The sequence below is a fragment of the Lissotriton helveticus genome, chromosome 7, assembly GCF_964261635.1.
Source record: "Lissotriton helveticus chromosome 7, aLisHel1.1, whole genome shotgun sequence".
Classification (NCBI taxonomy): domain Eukaryota; kingdom Metazoa; phylum Chordata; class Amphibia; order Caudata; family Salamandridae; genus Lissotriton; species Lissotriton helveticus.
Window position 1 is genome coordinate 143,191,833 of NC_136068.1, and position 25,929 is coordinate 143,217,761.

General features: G+C 43.7%; 1 protein-coding gene across 12 annotated transcripts in view; it reads left to right on the forward strand.

Annotated features, from left to right (window-relative positions):
- The window catches only part of DNMT3B (DNA methyltransferase 3 beta), a 791,643-nt gene that overhangs the window by 395,485 nt on the left and 370,229 nt on the right, over positions 1-25,929 (forward strand). The window lies entirely within an intron of this gene.

Genomic DNA, 25,929 nt, shown 5'->3' on the forward strand with positions numbered 1-25,929 from the left:
AGGCTGTTGAATTTTTCAAAAAAGTCCTTTATTATTTTCAATCTTTAAAAAGGCCATCAGCCAACGCGTTTCGTTCCGTACGAACTTAGTCAGGGCTAGAGAGACAGACCTGGTGACAAATGAGGCTACCAAGCGTAGTTTGTATTGATTAAGACCTTCACATCAAGATCAATTCAAGTAGCAAATGTGGGCCAAGTTCCAATATTGTGCCGGGTGTGGATCAGTGGAACTGCTAGTTGAGTACGGATGTCATCCCTCATCAACTTTTAGAAAAGCATATAAAGAGCTGGCATAAATAGGGGGTAGAAACTGTCGCTTTTAAGCACTCGCAGTGGTCAGAGACATGTGTAAAGACCTGAACCACTAATAATAATCTCCCCAAAAAAACAGATCGTAATCTCCGTGAACACAGAGTCCGTATCTCCAAACCCGTTTTCTTCAAACAGTATATTGATACTGACATGCAATATAAATTACAGATGCAGAAAGGAGTCGCTTTTATTCCATTTAGTGGTAGCAGTGGAATGATTTGGAATTCTTTACCTGCAATTTAAAATTTGCCACTGCATGTGTCGCATAGTGAGTACAAAGATGGCTGTGTTTAATATATTCGCAAAAAACACAGTTGATGGACAGAATGTAGAACAATGTCATACATTCACCCCAGTACAAGGATCTGGGCCTAAATCCATCGTTTTTTTGCACTCCACACCACCCTGGGTTAGACACTGGCTATATGCAAATCAGCTCTGACCCTGTGCCTCATGGGAACAGTCCAGTCCGAACTACCAAGCCATGTCTTTCCCAGACCAGAATCAAGCATCCAAGGACCGGTTTCTGGCTATCAGCCTTCATTCAGCCTGGATAGCTTGACTCCAGTGGTGTGGAGAGCCTGGGACTCACGTCTGAGCATACCCAGCCCACTCGGGGTGAAAATTGCAAAAAACACAGTTGATGGACAGAATGTAGAACAATGTCATACATTCACCCCAGTACAAGGATCTGGGCCTAAATCCATCGTTTTTTTGCACTCCACACCACCCTGGGTTAGACACTGGCTATATGCAAATCAGCTCTGACCCTGTGCCTCATGGGAACAGTCCAGTCCGAACTACCAAGCCATGTCTTTCCCAGACCAGAATCAAGCATCCAAGGACCGGTTTCTGGCTATCAGCCTTCATTCAGCCTGGATAGCTTGACTCCAGTGGTGTGGAGAGCCTGGGACTCACGTCTGAGCATACCCAGCCCACTCGGGGTGAAAATTGCAAAAAACACAGTTGATGGACAGAATGTAGAACAATGTCATACATTCACCCCAGTACAAGGATCTGGGCCTAAATCCATCGTTTTTTTGCACTCCACACCACCCTGGGTTAGACACTGGCTATATGCAAATCAGCTCTGACCCTGTGCCTCATGGGAACAGTCCAGTCCGAACTACCAAGCCATGTCTTTCCCAGACCAGAATCAAGCATCCAAGGACCGGTTTCTGGCTATCAGCCTTCATTCAGCCTGGATAGCTTGACTCCAGGGGTGTGGAGAGCCTGGGACTCACGTCTGAGCATACCCAGCCCACTCGGGGTGAAAATTGCAAAAAACACAGTTGATGGACAGAATGTAGAACAATGTCATACATTCACCCCAGTACAAGGATCTGGGCCTAAATCCATCGTTTTTTGCACTCCACACCACCCTGGGTTAGACACTGGCTATATGCAAATCAGCTCTGACCCTGTGCCTCATGGGAACAGTCCAGTCCGAACTACCAAGCCATGTCTTTCCCAGACCAGAATCAAGCATCCAAGGACCGGTTTCTGGCTATCAGCCTTCATTCAGCCTGGATAGCTTGACTCCAGTGGTGTGGAGAGCCTGGGACTCACGTCTGAGCATACCCAGCCCACTCGGGGTGAAAATTGCAAAAAACACAGTTGATGGACAGAATGTAGAACAATGTCATACATTCACCCCAGTACAAGGATCTGGGCCTAAATCCATCGTTTTTTTGCACTCCACACCACCCTGGGTTAGACACTGGCTATATGCAAATCAGCTCTGACCCTGTGCCTCATGGGAACAGTCCAGTCCGAACTACCAAGCCAGGCAGTTCGGGCTGCACTGTTCCCATGAGGCAACAGGGTCAGACTGATTTGCATATAGCCATGTCTGAACTGGGGTGGCTGAGTGAACTAAAGAATGGTGATGGATTAAACCCAGATCAGTTGACTGGGGGTGAGTGTTTGATTTGTTCAAACGCTCTGTCCATCATCCCCTTTTGTATCGCTTTGTTCGCCCTAAGTGTGGCAGGGTATGCTCAGACGTGAGTCCCTTGTTCACTTGGCCACTGGATTCAAGATAGCCTGGCTGATGAGGATTATGAATCCGAAACCGGTCCCAGGATGCTTGTTTCCGGTCCAGGGAAGACATGGCTTGGCAGTTCGGGCTGCACTGTTCCCATGAGGCAACAGGGTCAGACTGATTTGCATATAGCCATGTCTGAACTGGGGTGGCTGAGTGAACTAAAGAATGGTGATGGATTAAACCCAGATCAGTTGACTGGGGGTGAGTGTTTGATTTGTTCAAACGCTCCGTCCATCATCCCCTTTTGTATCGCTGTGTTTAATATATTCAACAGCTATGTTCTTAAAAACATTTTTATGTAGTGAACTAATGTAGCTCTGATTTCTAGCCAGCTCATGTCTGATTTTTTCTTGGGTGAATTCTGCTAATATTCGCAGTTAAGGCAACATAATAATAGTTTCCAGAATGAGAAAACCATTATCTCCCTGATCCTCAGGTAGTATCAAAGTCTTCTTTTAAGTCTTTAGTTTGTTCCCAACAAATTACTGTTAGCTTTAATATAACTCAAGAACATTGTGGCATTGATTATTGTAGAGCATTCTGAACATCCAATCAATATTCTATTTAATTCTGTTGCAACTCCAGGAATTAGTTGAGGGGCCATTTTCTTAAATCCGTTTTGAAAGTTGGAAATAATGGTGGAGCGATACATTAATAAATTGGTCATGTTTGCAATTAAAGGCATTCAGGTGTTCATTTACTCTCTGAAATAGCGATGAACCAAAACCCTGTTTCTTAATGTGATCATCATGAATTTTTCTAAATTGCCCTTATACCTGGAAAATCTAGTTTCAGTTGATGTATTTAATGGGTTATTCTTAGTGATTGATGGAAATCACGACATTATAAAAATTGGATTCTACAAGAGCAAACCACCCCTGCTTCATTGAAATTCATATAATGCTGTCCTATTGACAATCATTGAGGCAACTGAGCTGTCTTGTTGAACTTTGTCCTACTCTCTAACCTGGGGTGCAAAACCAAATGTTTTCTGAATAGGAAGGGCTGTTTTGTGCTATTGGACTAATTTTTGCCATTTAGTGGGAATATTGAAGATACCATGTCCTCTTCTGTCATGCTATGTGGATCACTTGCTGGTTTGATCTGCTCCCCGTATGGTGTTAATGAAATCCCATGTTGGATTGGTATTTGTTTCATGGCGATGTTCACAGGGTAGAGGGCGACTCTTTTGCTAGGAATTTTGCTTTTCTTTGTTTAATTTACCACATAGGCTCCATGATGAGCTAATGTGTTCAATTATTTTTGCTTTAAATCAAACTAATTTTCTTTTGCCCGGAGTACAATCAAAGGATTTATTTTCAATACTTGAATGCAGTCTAATTCAGGGTTGTTGTTTTTTTTAATGTAATATTCAAGAAAATTTGCCTGATAATATTAGGAGCATGGTCATAATAACATAAAGGTTTAACTTTATGCCTACATGGGTGACCTGTTTCTGTGGTTTAGAGTGTGAAGGAATAAAATAGTTCGTTATATCTTTATTTGTTTAAAAGAAGAGGTTATTTCTGATAAACAATGAGCAGGGTAATACTATTCGAAAGAGTGCTATATTTTCCAGTTGAATCTGTATATGTCCTTGACAAACTTCCATTTAGACATGGCTTTCTCTTTCCTCTAGCCTTCATGTTCAAGGGCTTTAACTATATCTGCACTATCAAACTAGTTGTATTTCAGTATAACAAAACATAACCTCTCCTTTCTCAAAATTGGTTTTCTGAAAGGGTGTTAGTTGTCTGTCTGTGCCTGATGTCAAGTGTATTTAAGACTTGCTTTTTTCTCAAATAATTGATCAGAAATCCTTTAAGGTGTATCTGGCACCGGAGTACTCATTTCTTGAAAAAGTAGTCTTTTTCTTGAAACTGATATCCTTTTTAGGTCTTGCGACCTGCGTTGCACTGCGCAGCAGTTCTCGCGCAGGTCGCGAGAACTTTAGTAAGTGAAAAACGGGGACATCAAGCTGACCTAGGAATCGCACACGCTCGTGCGTGTGCGTTTCCTTTTCAGCTCCCCCATTGGCCTTTGGTGCGTCTTATTCTAAAAGATTTCACGCAATTGGCCCGAGGCGAGCGCATAGCTCCTCCCATGACCTATTGGTGTCTGTTACGCGCACCAAATGCGTAATAGACACCAATAGGCCGTGGGAGGAGCTATGATCTTGCCCAGACACAGGCGTGACGCTCGCGTCACTTGTATTTCTTTACTTTTGGTATAAGCGCGGCACCCGCGCTTTACTTTTGATGTTATAAGTAAAGCGGATTATACCTAAGGTAAAGAAATAGATATTTTTTTCTATTTCTTTACTTTTGGTATAATGCCGGCACCCGCGCTTTACTTTTTTTTTTGTTTTTTTAAATATTTTTATTGGCATTTTGAAAACAGTGCGATACTTGGTTACATGAGAATACAAAATACGTTAGGCATTGCATTGTGGGACCAGACAATCGTGTAATTACATCATTAACACTAGAGCTTACTATTATACATGTTAAAGCAAGGGTTGCTGGGTTCATCCTGGGTGGAGCTGCATTAATCAGAATCAGAGCTGGCGCTGTCTGTATCAGACGGTGGGTCGCAAATGTCCCCTCGGTATTTGTTCCACGCCCCCCAGACCCTTTTCCATTTCTTGGGGCACCTTCTGTTCCGATACACAGCCCGTTCTGCCATCATTGCAGCATCCATGTCTCGTCTCCAGGTCGATATGGAAGGTGGCAACCCCCCTCCCCACCTCTGTGCTATATTCCTCTTCCGCGCTTTACTTTTAATGTTATAAGTAAAGCGCAGGTGCCGCGATTATACCAAAAGTAAAGGAATCGAAAACACATCTATTTCTTTACGTTTGGTATAATCGCGGCACCCGCACTTTACTTATAACATTAAAAGTAAGGAGCTGGTGCCGTGATTATACCAAAGGTAAAGAAATAGATTTTTTTTTTCTATTTCTTTACTTTTGGTATAATCGCGTCACACGCGCTTTACTTATAACATTAAAAGTAAAGCGCGGGTGCCGCGATTATACCAAAGGTAAATCATTTGCAATGCAATAAGTCTCGCATTACTGAAAGTTTGAGCTTTGCAAATAATTATGCAACACCAATAACTCAAACTTTTAGTAATGCGAGACCTATTGCATTACAAATGCTTGTGGTAGAATGTTGCAGAGGCTATAATTTCTCCTTTATTTTGCATCTTGTCAGTATACAGTCTGATTCAGTGGTGTAGCAGGAAATCTGACTGTTAACTGTTCGGTTAGGGACTGCTAACTGTTCAGTTAGTTCATTCACCATTAGTGCACAATCTATTCCTGTGCTTCACTTTAATGGCTGTGAGTAAAAAGTAGATTATAGAGTGTTAAGGGATTCATGTTCCCGTTATAATTGAGTGTATGTTTAAACGTATCCACACTAGTGTTCTGTCTGAGAAGGGATCTTTCCTTATTTGTCTTATCTATCGCACCTAATTATTGTGTGAATTCTGGACCAGAGTGTCTTCTCCATAAAGGTGGATGGCTCAGTGAAGGGTCTCTCTGTTGTGGAGGGCCTACAAAATGCTACATTGCCTAGGGAAGAAAAATAAAACTCGAACTGGTCCTGGATTTAATTTACTGAGTCTTTGAGAAAACATTCTAATGGTTCATTCTACGTTGAGGAGTGCAAGCCCCTATAAAATATATGGGTCTTTCCTTCTGTTGTACAAAAAACTTGTAATCCACTGAGAGAAATTACCAGGTATTTGAAGAGCACAAAGGTAGACCTTGAATCAGATCACCACATAATTTCCTGTTGAAGTGGGGAAGTTTGAGTCTCCTACGTTTGAGACTTTTCAACCGCCCCTAAAGAGGAATCCTCAGATCTGTCAGCAACTGAAAATAACACAGCGATAACAGCAAGAGCTGATCTACTGACCAGCTCAGTTACAACTGAAACCGTGTTTTACAAGATAGTGGCTGCAGATTGGGTAGTGGGGCAAAGGTCTCACGCCAGTTTAATGCAGTTGATCCTGCCTTTGTTCCGTCCAGTTAGTGGAACTGCTTTCTCCAAGTTCTTCTTTAGTATAAGGTTATCTTTGACATGAGCACATACGGTTCAGGAAGGTGAAGGCAAACGGTTTCATGTGCAGTAAAGAGCATTGCTTGTCATTATCACATTCACGTGTATATGCAACACCACCTACTGTGAGGAAGATACATTTAACTAGATGTAACGCGTGACTAAGCTACAGCCCACAAAAGGTACTCAGAACAATTTATGATGCAGTGCATATTCACACGCTTTCTCCTATCTAGTGCATTCCTTGCAGTACCAAGCACCTATTCTAGCCAGTTGGCAAACACATTAAGGTTACTTTAACCTGATTCAAGTATGGTTAGTCCCTGTTTTTAATGTACAGAAAAGATAATAATGATGGAATGGAATTCGCTAGAGTACTTGGCATTGATGCAGATTTATTCAGGTATTTCTAACCATCATGGTTGCGGTTTGTGAGTCCTCAAAATGGTAAAGGCATGCCCTGGTGTTCTCTTCGCTGTCCAGGAGCTCTCTGTGCTGCCAATGGTTCTAATAGGTGCAAGCAGTGCATTTCATCCTTTATGGTCCTTTTAGTTAATCGTGGACTTAAGCATAGCATGCAGCAAATGTCTGTTGGTGGATAAAAGCTCTATTGCAAATACTCTTATTACACAACCAAGCTTACCTTCTTCAGGAACTCCAGGCACCATCAAAGGTCTTGAAATTGTAAAACACTGACCCATGCAAGAAGCACAGACCCGATAGCTAAATCGATAGATACATTGAATTATGGGGTCAAACCTTTAATAATGGAAGGGAGACCCAAGCACGTCCACTGAAACTGCCAATAGGTGTGTTTCTGGGGTCAACCCACAAACGTTAACTCAATAGGCCTAAGCCACAACCAGTAGATAGGTCTGTAACTTCCACCCAAAAGCATTACCTCAATAAAACCAAAGACACCATCAGCAGATGAGACTGCGATGTCAGAAGCATTACCCGAATAAACCACAGACACCATGAGTAGACGGGTTTATGGGGGCATCCCAGAAGCGTTACCATGGTAAACCACAGACAACACCAGTAGATTTGTGTATGTGATCCACCTGTAAGATTGAATTAGAGATTAAAAAAAAGAGGGTGCTTCTATTGTCGAATGTGATTATGTTGCAGGAGATCAGAATGGAGCAAAGGCAGAATATTCAGATAGGAGATAGTGGTTATCAACCATTGGTTCTAGCTTGAGACCTTAGCAAGCCCAAACAGGGAAGTTGGCACAGAGACGATCTTAACCTCTCCACCCTGGCAGAAGATAACTGAGATGGGCAGACTGAGTAAGGAGGAGGATCAGAACACAAAGGAGCGGGCATTGGTAGGAAGCAGAAGCGGGGGGGCGTGAGGAGGGGGGGCCAGTTTGACCAGGGTGACAAAGAGGCTGACATGGCTAGTTTTTCTGAAACAAATGATTTGGTTTTTACAATTGATTGAGTGTTTAGTCATATTGTTGTTTTCCAGTTCATGAATCTGACTTTACAGTTTTTCTGCAAATACTTCAGTTTTTGTTATCTTTCTGTACCAATGGGTGAGTGGCACATAGTTTTTAGATCCGAATACTTAGAACAGTTTGCTTGCTATGAGCTACTTTTTAGGTCTCGCCTGTCGATGCGCATGCGCATCGAGCTTGCGAGCCTATTGCGGCCTAACCACGCTTTAACTAACAAGCAAGGAATCGTGGCGATTCCTTGCAGTGCCCGTGACTTTTAAGCTCAATGCGCATGTGCATTGAGCTTAAAAGCGCGTGCACAGCCGCCCGCATTCCTCCGACACCTTTGAAGTGAAGCTTAGCTTCACTTCAAAGGCCCGGCTTCTTCACACCCACATGCCGCTCTCGCTCTCCCCGCTCCGCCCCCTCCCCTGCCCGCCGTGTGACCTCGGCTTACACTCACCCCTCCTTTCTCCCCTTTAGGCTGCTTTCGGATGCTTTGTTCGCAGCTTGTTCTCGATCTTATTCGTTTTGCACTTTTCACGCATCCACTTGCAGTAGGAATTCAACACTGTATGTCAATCTCTTAAGTACTGCCCACTCTTCAAATACAGCTGCAAGCGCATTTGTCTTTTTGTGTTTTTGTTGCCATCATTTTTCATATGAGCTGATCTGGTGTAGCTAATTTTGTTTTCGTATCCCTCCTGCAAGCATGAAGGACATTGGGAACCACCTTAAAGTCTATCTGATTACATTTCATGAAAATCTCCACTTAACAAATCTGTTCTTTCCTCGAGGACATTCTTCAGAAGAAAACCCTCCCGTTTTTAATTGTATTTTATTTCGGAGCAGGTGACAATTTTTTCAATGCTTTACTTTGTGAAACTTGAAAATGTTTGTTTAATGTTTTTTTGTAAACACATCAATGACTCCTCTTCGTCCATATCCCTGGCCCAGCTCACAAAGGTATACAGAATTTCATAGTTCACTTTCACAATAAAGATTGCTTCCTTTTAAAAGTTAAAACTTTAAAAAGCTTTTGTAGCATGCTGTATCGTAATTGATTTTTTGGCCCGGCTTCTTCACACCCACATGCCGCTCTCGCTCTCCCCGCTCCGCCCCCTCCCCTGCCCGCCGTGTGACCTCGGCTTACACTCACCCCTCCTTTCTCCCCTTTAGGCTGCTTTCGGATGCTTTGTTCGCAGCTTGTTCTCGATCTTATTCGTTTTGCACTTTTCACGCATCCACTTGCAGTAGGAATTCAACACTGTATGTCAATCTCTTAAGTACTGCCCATTCTTCAAATACAGCTGCAAGCGCATTTGTCTTTTTGTGTTTTTGTTGCCATCATTTTTCATATGAGCTGATCTGGTGTAGCTAATTTTGTTTTCGTATCCCTCCTGCAAGCATGAAGGACATTGGGAACCACCTTAAAGTCTATCTGATTACATTTCATGAAAATCTCCACTTAACAAATCTGTTCTTTCCTCGAGGACATTCTTCAGAAGAAAACCCTCCCGTTTTTAATTGTATTTTATTTCGGAGCAGGTGACAATTTTTTCAATGCTTTACTTTGTGAAACTTGAAAATGTTTGTTTAATGTTTTTTTGTAAACACATCAATGACTCCTCTTCGTCCATATCCCTGGCCCAGCTCACAAAGGTATACAGAATTTCATAGTTCACTTTCACAATAAAGATTGCTTCCTTTTAAAAGTTAAAACTTTAAAAAGCTTTTGTAGCATGCTGTATCGTAATTGATTTTTTATGTCTAAAACTTGTAAGTGTTGTGTGTATTCTTGGTAAATGTCACGGCTGTGCTTTGACTTTCCTGTAAAGAGAAGCTAATGTTACTGGGAAGATGAGTGGGGAGTGCCTTGTCAGCCTGAACACGTTGGCCTTAACAGGTGCCCTTCAACACACGTGCTTCATGCTCTCGTAGTGGGGAAAGTGCGCTCGTTTCATGTGCATTAGACATTTTCTTACTTGGGAAGTGAAGAGGGCCTTTTAAAACTGCTTCCAGATGAACATAGCTTAACTACTCAATATGAATTGAATCACCTTTGGAATGAGTCGACTTCACACAGGAAATGTCATTGCAGGTGGGGTCAAGTTAATGTTTAAAAACCATTACTTTGGGCCGCTTCCGTGTACTGCATGAGCAGTCCCTGTAACTTCTGCAGGCCAGCTGCTGCTGAGACGCTGACACTCTCCCGCTTTCTGCTTGGCGCCACCAGCCCTTCCTCCCCTCCTCCCCGGACGACCACCGTCTCACACCCCATCCCCATATGCTCCTTCCCTCCCACTCGCTGGCTCCCCCCCCCCCCCCCCCCCCCCCCCCACCAGGCTCTCAATGCTTGTTTTAAACCAAGGCAGCGGGGGCTCTTCAGCGTGTCCGACTCAACATTTATCCAGTGACTCAACAAAACAACATTTAATCAAGAAAACTGCACTCAAATCATCGTAGGTTCCCAGCTTGACAAAATGTGTGATCGTTGTCAAATGACTTTGCTTCACCGTGCATCGGTTTACTCGAGAGTCGAATCCGAGACCTCTTGTGGACACTACGTTTAGAATGTGTGCAATATAATAAATAACACCCACCAGGCTCTCAATGCTTGTTTTAAACCAAGGCAGCGGGGGCTCTTCAGCGTCTCCTTTGCCTAAAACTCACATGGTCGCTCTTGGATTTATTTTTATTGGCCATTAACTCTGTGGTTTGCGCACTCTGTCAATTTTTTACAAACAATTTTTTATATTCTCCCACTTGTGGAAAAGTAAATTTTGCCATGTTCTGTGTCCCTACGCCTCATCCATCATATGTTATGTGTGCATGACCAATATGCATATGTTATTCCCCATTTCTGATTAAAGACGCAATTACAGTTGTGTCCACCTCTAGTATGTTAGTTTCTAGTCCTCGTGAATACTACGAATATCAGGCCTATGTAAAGTAATGTTGCCACGTTTCTCAGTGTGCACGTTATTCAATTATAAAGTCCCCGTTTCTAGGCCTCAAAAGGGCCCGGACCACAGATTCAACTCCTGTCTCCTGAAAGCCTCGCTGAGGAGCGACACAGCCCCCACCTGTATCCTCGACCCTTCACTCACTTCCTGCCTTGCAGTGCCCGGTGCAGCCCGGCTCTGCCTCCGAGTCTACCAAAAGTATGTTATAGTTCCTGCTATCAGTTCAGTCCTCCTCCTCTGCATTCCTAAGCTACTGAACTGCATCAATAGTTTCCATCATTGTCTAGCCTTCTCGTCTCCACGTTAGAGAAATACTGTATTTAATAGTCATTTAATATTCTTCACGCACTACATGTAGAATAATGCATGGTCCAGTCTTAGAATCAGGTTAGCTTTTCCCCTCATGACTTCTAGTTTATATCAACATGTTCCCTAAACATTAGATACCAGATAGGGTTTAGGTACATGTCGCTCCGACCCTCTAGACTCTAGTCTCTGCTCCTAGAACAGAGTTCATAGCCCCCAGCTTCTCCTAGTAACACGTCATTGCTAGTTTTCGCGCACCATTAGGTTAGAGGTCCCGGCTCCTTAGGTAGCCCCCTCCAATGTTTCCGCCCATTCATGACATATTCTGTTACGTTTGCATCACATGTCTAAGTAAACTCCCAGTTACACCTCTTTTTACTGTTATCTCTCGAGACTGTTACATGTCACGCCTTCTGCTCCACCCACTGTTACGCCTACTGCAATGTAATGCTATGTGTTTGCGCTATGTATATAAATCAATGTTATGTTATTAAATGTTAGCGCGCTCATCCCAGACCTAGCCCCAGCAGCTGCTGGGTCACCCTATGCAGGTTGTCCTGATCCTGTCCTTATGCTGTAATAAACCTGCAGAAACTCCTACTACCTCGAATCTTGACTCTTATTTATTGAGCTATCTGTTATTCATTTATACATCCAAAAATAGGGTATTATTTATTTATTTACCACATAATGGCGCCCGAATAGGGACTTGCCCTTTCCCCACGCGTCGGTGAAGCCACGCCGACCCCCTGACCCTCTGCAGTCGTGACGGAACCATATTGGCCAAGTGCAGATATTTCTGCTTCAAGTATCCCTCAGGCCCACGGAGGAGACGGAGGAGGCGGTCCAGCATCCGAACGAGACGGTGGAGGAACGCGGCGAGTCCCGACCAGAGCCCAAGCCGAGAGTCCAAGGTCCGAGGTATCCGGAGGTCCACCCGTAACTGAAGTCCGAAGTTCGTCGTCGTAGTCCAGTCCCGTCCGAGGCCTTCCGTTCCGTGCTGCCCGGTGAGTACCATTGCTGGGGTAGTGTCTAGACAGGGTCAGTCTAAATTGACTCCTGGTCCGTGGGTTGGTGGTACCCAAGCCCACAAACGAAGTGTTCACCTAGGTGGATACGGGTCTTGATGTGTTCCTTTATGGGACCGGTATGTTCCGTACTGTTACAGCAGTGCATCCAGTAACTCTAGTCTGTTCCGTTCTCGAGAATTCTGTTCTGTTTCTGTTTTCAGTTTTTTCAGGTAGTATTCTGTTCGAACTGTTATTTATAATGTTGTTTAATGTATTTCCAATGTCGTGGTATGCCTGAATTGTTTTCCCAATTGTTATTGTTTTTCGTGTATTGTATTGTGTTCCGATTCAAGTTTAGAATGCCGCTCTTTTCCAAGTTACGTCAGTTAAAAACTAGAAAGGGTCTGCTGGAAGCAGCAGTTCCTGTTCCGCCTAGGGACAGTCCAGGTCACTTTATGTATCAGAAACATGGCATAAGCGCCATATTGTATCTAGATTTATGGGTAGAGTATACCAAACAGTTAGAAGAAAAGTATAGATGGCCCGTATCGGGTACATGGGATGCCGAATGTATCATGCGAGTAGAAGAAGCATTATGGAAAAAGAAAGCCAGACAGTCACAGAAAGATGCCATCGAGTTATGGCGTAAGGAAGCGCATAGAAGAACGGAAAAGGAAGTCAGAAAGTCAGAGTTAAGTAGAGAATCCCAAGAACGAGCCCAAGAAAGAGAATTAATCGAGATAGGTGAACAAGTCAAAGCCGAACAGTCAGACAGACAGAGGCATGCCCTTATTAAGGGTATGTATCCTCTCCTTGCCGAAGGCTTGCCAAAAGCGACCCCAGAGGCACCCAGTAATTTCCCGCCACCGTTAGTTCCGACCAAGCTACGTCACAAACCGACCGCAGCTGATATTTTTATTTCGTCCTATTTGGACGACACAGTTCCAGAATATGCAAATCCTGTTCGCGCTCCGCCAGTCCCTGTAAATCAGGCACTTCCCGTTCCTCCTGACACCGGAGTACCTGTTACGGTACCCCCGGGTCAGCCCGCCGTACAAGTTCAGCCCACGTTACAATTACCGACTCTGCAAGCACGAAGAATGTCAGTCGACGATTCTAGTCTAGGGGCCGCAGGAGGAGGTCCTCCTCAAACCCCGCCGCCACACAAGCGTTTAACAGCACTCGAATTACATGCTCAAGCATCACAGCGTACTCCTAAAAGTAATAAGTCTGTTGCAGAAATCAGACAAGCCCTTGCCGAATGTGTCTATGATCCAGTTCCAGGCGAATATACTATGGTTTTATATTCCTTACGTGTAAGGAGAGTGACCGAGTATCTAGTCACCCTACCGAATATGAAAGAAGATCTAGACAGAATATATCGTTTCATCCGTACAGGGGATGATCCAGAAAGTATTGGCGAGATTATGTCTCAAAGGAAAGCCGAGATTCAGCTCATGATATTAAAGTTCCTGATCAATTGTCTAATAAGGGAACAAGATTACCCGTCTAAAGATCCCGCCGAGATGAGAATCCTAACAAGGTGGAGTGATAATATAGCCGAGGGTAAGCACAAGACCGTCGGTGCCATGGAGAGTATGTACAAGAAAATTCGTAAAGAAATAATAAGGTTACACGAACAGCGTAAAGCAGCACAAGTAAGTGAGAAAGAAAGTATCTCTGATCCTGAAGAGGAAGACGAGAATCCCGTCAGAATAGCGTATGTAGGAAAATCCAGATTTCCAGATCGCCATTTACGTCCAGAACCTAAGTCTATTTTTCATCATCCAGCACCAGAACGAGAGCCTTGCTCTCTAGAACAAGTATTTCAAGCTATCGATCACATTCTGAAATCACGAGTCGGTTATAGCGAATTAAGTACCATGCACGAACAAGAACTAGCCCGATCAGCAGTCCGATGGATTACTGATTCTACCACTTTTCCAGACGAAATAGTGGCACAAATGTTTCTGAAACTGCCCCCAGCCGAGCAGCGACTGGTGGGTATGTATATGATCCAGCACCTCATTACTCTGTATGAGGGTCAACATTCTGATCCAGGCCCGTTACATGATATCCTGAACGAGTTACTCCAGTACAGATGGAGAGGTCTAGGTACCGATTTAATTAGTGTCATTCTAGAACAGCGCCACAAGTATAGAACGTTCTTGAACCCGCATTTTGTTCATGTCTCACCCCCAGAAAGTAAACCCTTCTACATAGACAGACAGCATCCGTTACGAGAAGTCCACCCAGTCCAAGGGGCGGGTGGCGAAATGCAACGAGTGTTTGTATACACTCCAATCACAAAGATGGAACTCCTCGAAATGAAAAAGTTAATTCCCTGTCATGACAAAGATCCAGCAGGGTTCCATAGAGAATTAAAAGACATACTCCGTATGGGAGAATACACTTACCCAGATATCATTAAAATGTTAAAGGTTCTGCTACCCGCAGGGGTGTATGAAAAGTTAAAGGAAAAAGAATGGGAGGTGGGAGAGAAAAAGATCGATTGGGCAGCTCTAGAAGCTGAAGACAAGGCACGAGTACCAGGTACCGGTCTTGGAGATAAATGTAAAGAATTACCAGAATTATTGATTCAAGTTTTACCCAGATTATTGACAACTAGGAAAGAAGACTGGGATGCAATCTCAGCCTGTAAACAGAAACAAGATGAAGACATTAGTGATTTTTATTCTAGATTCGAGAAATGTTTCAGTATTAACAGTGGTCTCAGGACAAGTAGTGAGTCATACCCTCATCTTTTCGTTACCAAATTAGTCGAGAATTCAAGCCCACAAATTAAAAATCGAGTTTTGAAAGTCGAAAGCACCTGGCAAGCAAATACTCCGTCCCAGATGCTCCAGATGCTCCAGTATCACCAGAATAGAATCAGAGAAGAGCAAGAACACGAAAGAAAACGTATGAAAGACACGAAAATGAAAGTGCTAGTTGCACAATCTATTCCTCAAGATAGTCAGAAGAGGGGTCCGAATCAAGCCAGTCATCCTGCGGCTCCCGTTAAAGGGAACTGCAATTATTGTAAACAGCCAGGTCATTTTATAAACGAGTGTGCAGTTCTGAAACACAACATAGCTACTGGTAAGACCAAAGAAAGACCACGTCCGCCAAGACAAGAACAAGTTTCACAGACTCCTCAGTCACAGAATGCACAACAGACAGTTACAGTACCGCAGCCTATTGCTGCAACACAGCACGTTACATCACAGATGTACCAGTATGCACAGTCCGAGTATCCAGAGTACCAGTCATATTCATGAAACAGCCTAGAGAGGGAGGTAGGCTTGCCTCTCATCGAGATTCCTGTAGATCAAGAAGGTCCCTATGTTCATAGTCAAGTATTAGGGAAAGACAGAAAGTTTTTGATCGATACAGGGGCAAGTAGGACCACAATTAGTCACGCCGAAGTTCCAGGGGCTCCGCTCTCAGGCTCAAGAAATGTTTCCCTTGGATTTTCAGGAAAACCCATAGTTAATGAAATATCTAAGCCAGTTACTCTAGAAGTAGGTCCATTGTCCCGTACTACTGATCTGTTACTTACTAAGTCATGTCCAGAAAATCTATTAGGTATTAAGACACTGAAAGAATTAGGTGCAGTTATTTGCTGTTCCCCAGAGGGAATACGTCTGTTCCTACGTGACTTTAAGGGTCACTATGTATTACGAGATTTTGATTCAAGATTGTCTAATGTTCCGCAGCACTTATGGGCGCAAGGTCCAACTGATGTAGGTTACATGCAAATCACACCCTATCGTGTGACTCTCAAACCAGGTGTAGTGTTACCACGAATCAGGCAGTACAGATTGCCACCTGAGGCTGTAGCAGCCTTATCCAAAATTATTGACGAGCTCATGGCTCAAGGAGTAGTTGTAGAAACTGACTCCAATGTATGCAATTCTCCGATCATTCCAGTCATGAAACGTACTGATCCAAATGCACCCCCAGTATATCGATTAGTGATTGATTTGCGAGAGCTTAATAAATGTATTATTCCTCAGTATCCAGTTGTCCCAGATATTTCTTCCCTGTTAACAGCCATTGATTCCGAAGCCATGTTTTTCACTGTCATTGACCTCAAGAATGCATTTTTTAGTGTTCCCATTCATCCGGACAGCCAGTTTCTTTTCGGATTTTGTTTAAATGGAAGGAGCTATATGTTTACACGCGCTCCTCAAGGTTTCACAGAAAGCCCTAGTATTTACAGTCAAGCACTCAAGAGACAACTAGACAACATTCACATGCCAACTGACACTGCCCTGCTCCAGTATGTCGATGATCTACTGATCACAGCCCGTTCTGAACGTGCTTGCGAGCGAGCATCACTTACAGTTCTGTATTTTCTAGCCGAGATGGGGCACAAGGTGTCACCTTCGAAGCTTCAATTCTGTGTCCAGCAAGTGGTATACTTAGGACACTTGCTGTCCAAGAGGGGTAGGCAGTTGACACCCGACCGTATCCAGTTAATAGCGAGTCTTCCCCAGCCCAGAACCCAGAAGGAGGTACGTGCTTTTATCGGCCTTACTTCTTATTGTAGACAATGGATTCCCCAGTATGCGTTTCTAGCCAAGCCACTGATACAGTTAACGACACAGGAGGTAGCCGTATCGACTGTCCTCCCTTGGACATCTGAACATACACTTAGTTTTAATGAGTTAAAGAAAGCCCTATGTCAAGCCCCAGTTCTAGCTACACCGAACTACAGTAAGCCTTTTACACTTTTCGTTACTGAACGCGAAGGTACAGCATTATCTGTCCTCACACAAGATCAAGCAGGTCAATACAAGCCCTGTGCTTATTTTTCGAGCACATTAGATCCAGTCGCCCAGGCGTTGCCTGCGTGCCTTAAGTCAGTTGCAGCCACAGCACTGGCTATCAGACAAAGTGATTCCATAGTTTTAGGACATTCCCTGACAGTACAAGTTCCACATTCAGTAGAAGTTCTTTTAAACCGAACACAAACTCAGCACTTGACCATTGCACGTTTAACAGGTTATGAATTGACACTGTTCCAACCACACATAGAAATTAGACGCTGCAACGTCCTGAATCCTGCTACACTGTTACCATCAGTTAGTTCAAATCCAGACCCACATGATTGTGTGGAATTAGTTAATATTACGACTAAGCCAAGACAAGACCTGACAGATATTCCGTTATCAGATCCTGACCTGACACTTTATGTGGACGGTTCATGTATGAGAACTAGTACAGGAGAACTAGTCGCCGCGTATGCAGTGACTACTGACACTGAAGTTATTGAAACACACCGTATTGATACTCTGTCCGCTCAAGCAGCAGAGCTAGTTGCTCTGACACAAGCCTGCATACACGCCAAGAACCTGAAAGTTAATGTTTACACAGATTCACGTTACGCATTCGGAGTTGTACACGACTTCGGAGTGCTCTGGCAGGAGAGAGGTTTCATGACTTCTCATGGAACCAAGATTCAGCATGGTCTCCTTATTCAAGCCCTGTTAGATGCCATACATTTACCGACATCTATTGCTATCATGAAGTGCAAAGCACATACGAAAGTTACTGACATTATTTCCCAAGGTAATGATTTAGCAGACCGCACAGCCAAGCTTACAGCACAGACTCCAGACATTCCAGTTAATCAGACACATATTCCAGATCCGACTACATGCATGACAGTTAAGGACCCTACTCAAGATGTCATAGATATTCAGTCACATGCTACTCCCGATGAAATCAAGAAATGGTCTGTACAAGGAGGGGTCCAGACAGATCAAGGATGGTTAACGAAGGGTAGAGCCACATGGTTTCTCCCCGATTCTATGGTTCAAGTCATTATCAATACCGCACATAGTCCAGCACATTTAGGAGAAAAAGCTATGTTAGACAGTATCCAGAACATTTGGTTCAATAAGCATTTACGAGCTGCAGCCAAGCAGAAAGTCCGTACCTGTATGATATGTTGTCAGTTTAATCCAGGTAAAAGTGTCCCGGTGGAACAAGGTGGTTTCCAGCCCCCTGACCACCCTTTTGAGGTCCTCCAGATGGATTATATTCAAATGGAGCGATGTCGAGGTTTCAAGTATGTCCTTGTAGTTGTATGCGCTTTGTCCAGATGGACAGAAGCATATCCAGTCCCAGATTACACAGCCGCGACCACTGCCAAACAGTTGGTTCGTGAATTCTTCCCTAGATATGGACTCCCTAGAGTCGTATATTCTGATAACGGTCAGCCATTCTCCTCAGAGTTAATGAAACACGTTTCCCTGTTGTTAGGGTACCAGTGGAGGTTCCATTGTGTACGCCATCCAGAAGCAGCTGGACTAGTCGAAAGGCATAATCAGACTCTGAAAATCCGTATAGCAAAAGTATGTAAAGACAAGGGTGTGGATTGGTTAGTAGCTTTGCCAGTCGCTCTGTTTTACATGCGTATGGTCGCACATTCCAGATCAGGTCTGTCCCCGTATGAGGTCGTTTTCGGCCGCCCCCCTAATATGTGGGGTACTCCTAGACCCCGAAGTATTACCGATGTTTCATGTAATATGCTGACAGATTACCTAGCTTCCTTGATGTCTGCCCTCAACTCATGTCGTTCACAGGTTGCCGCCGCATTTCCAGACAATACCGAGGTGGCACCGCACGAGATCGTTCCAGGATCCTTGGTGATGATCAGAAATTTTGACAGATCAAGTCCGCTGGAACCACGTTGGAAGGAGCCACGTCAGGTCCTCTTGACCACCCGAACTGCCGTCAAGTTGGAAGGCAGGAAGGGGTGGGTCCACCTTTCTCATGTAAAACTTTTCAAAGGACCAAAGCCAGACTTCAAAGACATTGCCAAGAACATTTCCCAGGATTCGAAGGATTGCCAGAACATTGTTTTAAAGGACTGTCCCGCACCAGACTTTATTACAACCCCTCCCTTGTTAGAGAAAACTCCGCAACAGGAGTATAAGTTAAAGCTCAGGTCTAATAAGTCAGCCAGTTTGATTGTATAAGTCCTCCCCTAGGTGAAACGGTTAGATTGTTTCTGACATGTATAAAATAGACCCCCATAGTGAGAGAGTCAGTCGAAGTTCACTTCAATGCATCGTTTTTCTGAGTTTCATATTATTCATCAGCATAATGATTTCTTGCACCAGTTATGCTTTCTATCTGTGTTTTCCAGTTCCTCATGTAAATATGTCTGCTCATGCTACAGTAGAGCACACGTTTAGTGATCTGCCTCCTCACGAATATTCATACCGCCTCGCCATGCGTAATAACACATTCATCCGTATGTTACATTACTCACACCAGACCAGCAATGCCACTAATTGTTGGGTGTGTGGTCGACTCCCCCCTTTCCAGACATCGAAGGGAGTTCTGCCACTCTTTCCTTATCCATTCTCACACAATGGTTCGTGTGGAGCATGGTCCACGTTAACGTCATCTTCAACAGATATGTCTTTTCTTAACAGTACATGTTTTCCAGACAAGCAAGGTTTCCCCCACAGAACAGGTTTAGATTTAGAAAATGAAGTATATAATTTAGGAAATTATTCGTCGAATTTCATGGTTCTGAATGTTCAGTCTGATACTACTCCAGACTCACCCGCTATTTCAGTACTACCAGTCAAAGGCGAATTATGTGTCCGTAGTTATGGTTCTGTACATATAGGTCATAGTGAATGTACTACTGTTATCCAGTATAGTGACAGTGGGAAATCTATTTTTAAAGCTTCACGTCATTCTTATTTTGTTTGTGGTCAAACTGCATATGTTCGTCTGCCCCTCGATTGGGAGGGAACCTGTTACATTGCTTTCCTACTGCCACCTGTTTTTCTAGCCCCACCTGACTATCATAGGAATTCTTTCTTAGTACACACTAGACACAAGAGAAATCTCCCGATTGTCGATTATACTGAAACCGCCGCAGAGCAATTCATTGATATAGATAAAGGAGTTTTCCCTTATTTAGGTACAGTTGTAAATAGTAAGCTAATCCGTAGGTTAACAAGAACCCTTGAAGCAGTAGTAGATGAGACTGCCTCGGCTCTAGGTAACTTAACTGAAGAGCAGTCCTTTATGAGAATTGTCGTTTTACAGAATCGTCTCGTCCTTGACGTCATACTGGCCGATAGGGGCGGGGCCTGTAGAATTCTCGGATCCAGTTGTTGCATTTTCATTCCAAATAACGCGCCGTCTGTTTATTCCGCTATAACCAGACTCCATAAAATTGCCCATCTGTTACACCAAGATCCAGGCACCTGGACATGGTCCGGTTGGTTCTGGAATATAATTTCCGCATGGGGATGGAAAGTCCTGTCCTTTCTAGGTATTGCAGTAGCGATCATATTTAGCTGCTGCCTCTGTATACAATGTGGCCCTGCGATTTGCAGCATGTGTGCTACCTCTTGTATTCCTAGTCCCAAGCCCCGTTCTAAATCTCGTTCCAAGACAATTCGAGACGAGCAAATGGTACTGTATGAAATGATAGACGGTATCATGAATATTGATGTTTCCTGATGGAAACGTAGTGACAAGGAGGGAATGTGGAAAAGTAAATTTTGCCATGTTCTGTGTCCCTACGCCTCATCCATCATATGTTATGTGTGCATGACCAATATGCATATGTTATTCCCCATTTCTGATTAAAGACGCAATTACAGTTGTGTCCACCTCTAGTATGTTAGTTTCTAGTCCTCGTGAATACTACGAATATCAGGCCTATGTAAAGTAATGTTGCCACGTTTCTCAGTGTGCACGTTATTCAATTATAAAGTCCCCGTTTCTAGGCCTCAAAAGGGCCCGGACCACAGATTCAACTCCTGTCTCCTGAAAGCCTCGCTGAGGAGCGACACAGCCCCCACCTGTATCCTCGACCCTTCACTCACTTCCTGCCTTGCAGTGCCCGGTGCAGCCCGGCTCTGCCTCCGAGTCTACCAAAAGTATGTTATAGTTCCTGCTATCAGTTCAGTCCTCCTCCTCTGCATTCCTAAGCTACTGAACTGCATCAATAGTTTCCATCATTGTCTAGCCTTCTCGTCTCCACGTTAGAGAAATACTGTATTTAATAGTCATTTAATATTCTTCACGCACTACATGTAGAATAATGCATGGTCCAGTCTTAGAATCAGGTTAGCTTTTCCCCTCATGACTTCTAGTTTATATCAACATGTTCCCTAAACATTAGATACCAGATAGGGTTTAGGTACATGTCGCTCCGACCCTCTAGACTCTAGTCTCTGCTCCTAGAACAGAGTTCATAGCCCCCAGCTTCTCCTAGTAACACGTCATTGCTAGTTTTCGCGCACCATTAGGTTAGAGGTCCCGGCTCCTTAGGTAGCCCCCTCCAATGTTTCCGCCCATTCATGACATATTCTGTTACGTTTGCATCACATGTCTAAGTAAACTCCCAGTTACACCTCTTTTTACTGTTATCTCTCGAGACTGTTACATGTCACGCCTTCTGCTCCACCCACTGTTACGCCTACTGCAATGTAATGCTATGTGTTTGCGCTATGTATATAAATCAATGTTATGTTATTAAATGTTAGCGCGCTCATCCCAGACCTAGCCCCAGCAGCTGCTGGGTCACCCTATGCAGGTTGTCCTGATCCTGTCCTTATGCTGTAATAAACCTGCAGAAACTCCTACTACCTCGAATCTTGACTCTTATTTATTGAGCTATCTGTTATTCATTTATACATCCAAAAATAGGGTATTATTTATTTATTTACCACACACTGGGCAAAGTAACATTTGCTGTGGGCTTAAAAATATCAGCATTCGTTAATCACTCGTGCATGGCTTACTTTTTTTGGTATCACTTGTTCTCTCTCTCTCTCTCTCCCTCCCATAACTCTCTCTCTCTCTCTCTCCCATAACTCTCTCTCTCTCTCCCTCCCTTCTCTCTCTTTCTCTCTCTCTCTCTCCCCCTTCTCTTTCTTTCTCTCTCTCTCTCCCTCCCATAACTCTCTCTCTCTCTCTCTCTCCCTCCCATAACTCTCTCTCTCTCTCCCTCCCATAACTCTCTCTCTCTCCCTTCTCTCTTTCTCTCTCTCTCTCTCCCTCCCTTAACTCTCTCTCTCTCTTTCGCTTCCCTTCATTTACTCGCCCACGCAACGCCACTCGCCCACGCAACGCCACTCGCCCACGCAACGCCACTCGCCCACGCAACGCCACTCGCCCACGCAACGCCACTCGCCCACGCAACGCCACTCGCCCACGCAACGCCACTCGCCCACGCAACGCCACTCATCCATGCAACGCCACTCATCCATTTGCAAAACGGAAAATGTTAAACTCTTCTATTGCGAGACCTATTGCATTTTCAATGCTTGTTTACTCTTGTGCTTTCTAGGAGTTGGTATGTGGACTTTTTCTAAAATGCGTTTCCTTTCCTTTACAAACACACCTAAATGTCCAGGTGTTATGCCAGGGGATATTGAATGTATGTTATACTGTGGGCTTTGGGGTGTTTGGGTTTAAATCATCAGTGGTCTGAAGTCTGCTGTCCTGCCATTAGGCCCGTTACAGAACCTTGAAATGTTTCTCCATGAATGATCCACCTATACCGGTGTTAGAGGTTGTGAGTAGGAAGGAGGCGGTTGCTAAATAGGCTGGTTGGCTTTACAGCTCTGTGGTGACTTGAATACATTTAGTTTATTTAGACTACTTTCACTCAAATATCTTAACCACACCATGCATCAGTTTCCAAGCAGCATTAAAAAAGATGAAACAAACTCCTTTCTTTCTAGACACCCTCAGTCCCTTTGTCCGACTTTGTATTCTCAGAGATAAGTAATTGTTATTTTTTTATCATCTAGGAGTCAATATTTCATTCAACACTGAACTCCTTGTTACCTTATTGTTTCACCACTTGCCCAAAATTGTCATATCCCTTTATAGTGGATCTACTTTAAGGAAACACCAAGCTTTTGAAGCATCCCTTTCCGAATATTCTTTAAGGGGGTGATCTCAAATGATCATTTCCTAGTTCTGTCTTTGAAGGGCTATCTATCACTGTCAGCACCTCCAAGAATTCTTTTTGTGCTTTGCCATGTCTGATTTCCAATGGCGCAGTCGTGCACAGGCCTGTTATGCTTACAAAGGCCCTACCCAATTATTTGTGAATCGTTTGTATACTTAAGCCACATTGAAAGGCCACACAGCATAACTCCAGGTACTCGCTTAATCTTAAGTGACAACACCTCCTCTATCTGCATGAAAATGCGAATCAATAGACGTCCACGTTTCTTCTCTTTGTAGACAACAGGAAGGAAGGAACCAGTTTTCCATAACCCCTCCAGCATAGGTGGGACTCGAGAGGAGCCAGGCACATCTCTTTTTCAGGTCCCGATTAGGATGTTTTAAAATGCCATAGAAATGTGTTTAGAGGAAAGCGTCTAACACTCGTCTTCCAGCTACTCTTTACCACCTCCTACTCTGATTCTTTCATCGTCAGGTCCTGGCCTTTCTACAGTAGGCTGTTTGAGTTGACAAGTATCATCCTCTTGCTAAGAAGCACACTTCTGTGTCTCTGCTTCCTCCTACTGTCCTCACATTTTCAAGTGCCTTACTTTACTAAACAGTGCCAGATGTCCTGGTTTCTAGTGAAAAATGCTCTTTTTAGCTGTACAACGAATTTCCAATATCATTCGTCCTACATGGCCAGTCCTTAATTTCCATTTCATTAATTTCTATTAGTTACGAAAATAGAACAACTACCTTGCTTCTCATTACCACCACACGTGTCTATCCAAATATAAGCATCAACACTGACACCTTTAAAAGTAGGCTTTTGCGAAAGTGCAACATTTTGTTTCCTGAAAATTCACAAAAAATACTTGAAATTACGGGACTTTTTTTATCAGAATTTACAATGTGCCATGTAAAAATAGAGCGCAGTATTTCTCACCAATTCAGTACGCATAATAAAATCAGAGGCCTAAGTAAAAGTCGCAGTGTAATTTTAGGGTCTGATTATGAAAGCCCATGTAAATTGTGTTCCGTGCACAAACTGGTTGCAATTATAAGTGATGTGATATTTATGACACACGGTAATTTTTGTACCCAGTAAATGCCTCACGTTTCTTACTTCATATTGAAAGAATTACTCCATTTCATAGTGTTGTAAAAAGTTTTATTTTCGTTCCTTAATTATGCATTTAGTTGATGCATATAAAATAGTGTTATTACATCATAAGACATTGGAAGGCTCCAGTAGATAACCAACACATGTTTCACCCACTGCAGGAGGAGACGGGGTATGCAAGAAGATGGGGGTCAGTAAAGAATTATGCAAAGAAGAGGTTATAAAGGGAGATGGGTCTCAAAAATAGAAGATGCAGAGAAGTGGGATATGCAGAGAAGAGGGTCTCGACAAGCGATGGAATGTGCAGAGAGCTGGGAGTCCGTAAAAGAGGACCTAAGAGATGGAGCGTGTAGAGAGATGAGTCTCAGACGCGTGTGGCACATGCAGCGAATGTCCTCAGTTGGAGGTGGTCCGTCGGTGTAGGCCAAAAAGCGAGATGTGGCTCATTAAGAGATGGTGCAGAGAGACAGTCTCAGTAACAGATAGTGTATAGAGCAGGGACTCACTGCGAAGTGGCGCAAAGAGCTGGGGCATGTGGGAAGTGGGGCTCATTAAGATAAAGGTCATGCAGAGATGAGCTCAGAAAGATGGTGCAGAGAGACTGGCGTAAGCACATGGTGCATGCGGAGAGGTGAGGGAGCGAGAAAGATGAGGCAAAATAAGAGACGGTGATAGGAGTAATGGGGCATGTAATGATCAGATGCTCAGAGTTTAGAAACTGATTTCAAAGTTTGGCTCGGGGAATCTGTGTTACGCAGGTTCACTTTAGAGGTATGTATGCCTGCTGAGTAAAATGTGCTTGTCTGCTTAGATGCACATGTCCTTCCCTGACGTCCTTATTGTGCTGTCACTTTGTAATACAGGTCAACAACACCGCAAGAGTGATCTTGCAGAGGCCATCCATTAGATGTCTTTGTCCTTCAAATTAATGCAAGCGAAGGATTGATGGGTAAAGTGCAAATGTTGTAGCTTATTTGTGAAATTTGTATTTGTAGCTCATTTCATTCTTTGTGCACAGTGCACACCTGCTATAAGGCAAAGGTGTTAGGATGTGCAGTGCATTAGAAGCCTCCATATTAATGCTGCAGTAGTTTATGCCTAAAAGAGAGCGGATGCCTAGCCACCAAAGTTATTCTGTTGACAGTAGATTTAAGAGGTGCTTTACCTATGACTTTGTATTTGAAACCCTAGTGACATTTTTAAATGGACCATGCATCAGCTGCTATTGCTCAATTCACTTAGAAAAACAAAAACGTAATGCGTGGAATACTTGAATTAACCGCAGCCACTGGTTGTTGCATAATTTGTTTGCCCACTAGACGCTCTAGACAGAGGCTAGTCATATGCAACTCAGTCTTGATCCTGATCCAATAGGAACAGTCCAGTCCGAACTGTCCATGCCAGGCCCCTCCCTCTGAGCAGGAATGTGAGCAACTCCAGACCGGTTTCAGCCTTATACACCTCATCAGGGAGGTGCAAATGAATCCAGTGGTACCGTGATCATGGGGCCTACTTCTGAATACACCCATAACACTAAGGGTGTCTTGCTCAGATTAAAAAAAAAGTGGTAAATGGAATGCTTAAATGAATGTCAGCCACTGGTATTTACGCGCACCTTATTCCAGTCTATTGTATTTGGTTGTGCCCTCTATGCCACTCTAGACAGAGCCCAGCCACATGCGAATAGGTCTTGCTCCTGCTCCAATAG